We start from the raw sequence: 3,743 nt of genomic DNA on the forward strand, positions 1-3,743 counted from the left end.
GTGTCAATGGGTTCTTTTTTCCATTTCCAGGAGTGTATTTGTAATAGTAGTTCTGTGCTTAATACTCAGCGAGCACGTCGCACTCGGTTTGAGCTTGGCTGACATGATTCCGTTCCTCACAGAAACTCGAGTTTGGGCATCAAACCTAAGAGCATCAGGTTCTCCAACGAAAAGAAAAGCTACCAGACGACCATCCACTGTAACAACGCCGGACAAGGTGGCACGTGTGAAAGCGTCAGTCCAGAAATCTCCAAAGTATTCGTAATTTAAACGTGTAGCTGCGCTGGGATTGTCTGAAAGGACCATCTGCACAGAGATCTTCACATGCAACCCAAAAAAATGATGGTCTCCTAAAAATGAAGTGAGAGAGATTTTGAAACTCGCGATGTTATGTGCGAGGAAATTCTTCACGGCATTCCACCAAGCGCTATTTTGCTTTCTTCTGATGACGTTCACTTCCACTTGTTAGATACGTCTACTGTAGAGAAGCAAAATTTCAGCTACTGGGCCACTTCACAGCCATCGTGTGACAGTTTGGAGCACCTTTGCTGAATTAGGCGTGTGAAGTCCGTTTTTTTCCCTTTCGAAGAGGATGCAGTAATGGTAAAGGTTAACTGAAATTTCCGCTATCGCATTATAGAGAGCTAAATTAAACCAATGAAGAGGGAGAAGTCTAGTTCTAAGAAGACGGAAGCACAGCTCAGCGTTCTCGGAAATATCTAGAAATTTTGAGAGAGTAGTTTTCTCGACGGCTTCTCTCTTCGCGAGGAGACATCGCCTGGGCCCCAAGTTCACCAGATTCATCACGTTGTGATTTTGTTTCTTTCGGTTGTTTGATGGAAGAGACCAAACAGCGAGATCATCGGTCTCATCGGAATAGGGAAGGACGGGGAAGGAAGTCGGCCGTGCCCTTTCAAAGGAACCATCCCGGCATTTGAGTGGAGCAATTTAGGGAAATCACGGAAAACCTAAATTAGGATGGACGGACGCGGGATTCAACCGTCGTTGTCCAGAATGCGAGTCCAGTGGGCTAACCACTATACCCCCTTCCTCAGTTTTGTTTCTTTGGGGACACTTAACTGATCATGTGTACAAACATCGTAACACAACGCTGCGAGCACATAAGAAGGCAATCCCCCAGGAACTGGCTGCCATCCTACCGGAAATGACACGAAGAACTGTGGGCAGCTTCCGTCAGAGGCTTCGTCAGTGTGTCAACAGCGCAGGGCGCTATTTACCGGACATAAAAGTATTTCCTCTGTATCTTTTTTTGTTCGTTGGTAACTACCTTTTGCAATACAGGAAGTCTGTACTGCAGCCTGCTTACCTCGTCTTGTCTACCATTTTCTGTTGTCGACAGTTGTTATTCAGTATCATGTTTTTCAAATTAGCCTTATTCGTTTTTAAGTAAGTTGTTGTTTGTTCCTCACTGATGGCTTCCAGTAATTGAAATACGTTCGATGAGAATGACATAATATACCGTTCAGCTTCAACTTACGCACGTGTTCTTTGTTAGTGTCAGAGAAGAAGAGAGGGTGGAATTTTACATTAGGGCTGGATGTACTGTTCGAGCGCATGATCCCTAAACTGACGTGCAGCTTCGTCATCCGGTTGAATGGCCATAATATCTTTAGATGAGCTTTGCGAGTGGTTTTATGGTTCAAATGGCTCTGAGCACTATGGGAGTTAATTTCTGAGGTCATAAGTCCCCTAGAACTTAGAACTACTTAAACGTAAGAAACTCCCTGGCAGATCAAAACTGTGTGCCGCACCGAGACTCGAACTCCGGACCTTTGTCTTTCGCGGGCAAGTGCTCTACCGACTGAGCTACCCAAGCATGACCCACACCCCGTCCTCACAACTTTACTTCCACCAGTACCTCGTCTCCTACCTTCCAAACTTTACAGAAGCTCTCCTACGAACCTGGCAGAACTAGCACTCCTTCTGGAAACATCCCCCAGGCTGTGGCTAAGCCATGTCTCCGCAATATCCTTTCTTTCAGGAGTGCTAGTTCTGCAAGGTTCGCAGGTGAGCTGCTGTAAAGTTTGGAAGGTAGGAGAGGAGGTACTGGCGGAAGTAAAGCTGTGAGGACGGGGCGTGGGTCGTGCTTGACTAGCTCAATCACCCTACGAATGATAAAAAGAACGCAATACATTTTTCGGATTCGCCCTTGTGTCAGCAATGCGGCGTGCTGGATATGGACGACCATCGGCTGGTCTGCGGCGAGGCATTAGCTGTCTGGACTCTCGCAAGACAGATAATAGCGTTCATGCGGCGCACTATCTATACAGTAGTCTCTCCTGACATAGTATTTTTTCCAGAGGAAACGTTTTTTCCGTGTCATAAGACAAACGCAGTGGCGTGGATCGCAGGTATGACGGACCATTATATCTATAGAGACACACGTCAAAACGTACTGAACGTCCTGGATTACTGGCAATACTTGCAAGATAGACACACAAAACTATTACGGCTACACAAGTACAAGGATTGGTACGCCAATATCCTAGTAACGGTTTTTGCGGACCTGCCTTATACTTGGGGTGTGCCGGGTGCACAAAGATGAGCGGCGGTGCTGTCGTTGTGAAACCGACCAAGTAAAGTGATCAGCTAAGGACACTATGCGAGTATGCGACCTAGGAAGAACTAACGCTTGCACAATTAGCAAATGGAAGAACTTTAAATTTTGTTTTCATATCTATAAATACTTTTCTTTAGGGCGCCGGAGGTGGCCCCACTTTAATTTTGTTGTTATTTGATGCTGCATGGTAGGACGGCAGCGAGGTTCCTTCCAGGACAGTTATCGTGTGTCAGGACGTACTATGTTTATTTTGTGAATAATAAAGGTTTCTGTTTCTCATACCTTCCTTAATAAAAAAAAAAGTCGGTAGGGCACTTGCCCGCGAAAGGCAAAGGTCCCGAGTTCGAGTCTCGGTCCGGCACACAATTTTGATCTGCCAGGAAGTTTCATATCAGCGCACACTCCGCTGCAGAGTGAAAATCTCAATCTGGCTACTAAAACCTAACTAACCTAAGGACATCACACACATCCATGCCTGCGGCAGGATTCGAACCGGCGACCGTAGCGGTCACGCGGTTCCAGACTGTAGCGCCTAGAACCGCTCGGCCACTAAGGCCGGCCGAGTGGTTTTACAGTATGATCATCGTTGAATTTCAACATTCACGATGAGATCAAACGGCAATCGGATTTTTACAATTTTTTATGTTGGTGATATGTTCAGAACTGAAATATCACTTAGCCCAAACAGTTCAATGCAACTCTAAAAAATTCCCTAGAAACTCGGTTTTACAGTTTTTCGACTAACTTTAATATCGTAAAGGAAGAGGAGTTTTTCGACAGAAGGTGTGACTCTCTGAAAAAATTCATACATGCTCCGTCGGAGTCCTGTGTTCAGTTCCTCGCGAAATTTTTTGAAATGGTCCATGCATTCCGTGAAGTGTAAAATAAATAAAGATGGAGAGTTACTAGTAGCGTTGCAGACAAATGACCGTTTCGGTAATTATTTCTTCTTCTTTTTTAGACGTTCATTTCGAATCCTACGTCATTACAACATAAAATTCATGAAATGTACGCGGACACATACCTACCTGTCATTTTTATGAAAAAGTACGTCTCCTTCCACGCTGCCCTCCAATACTAAATTGGTGATCCCTTGATGCCTCAGAACATGTCCTACCAACCGATCCCTTCTTCTGGTCAAGTTGTGCCACAAACTTCTCTT

This window comes from Schistocerca piceifrons, chromosome 1 (assembly GCF_021461385.2).
Source record: "Schistocerca piceifrons isolate TAMUIC-IGC-003096 chromosome 1, iqSchPice1.1, whole genome shotgun sequence".
NCBI classification, from domain to species: Eukaryota; Metazoa; Arthropoda; class Insecta; order Orthoptera; family Acrididae; genus Schistocerca; species Schistocerca piceifrons.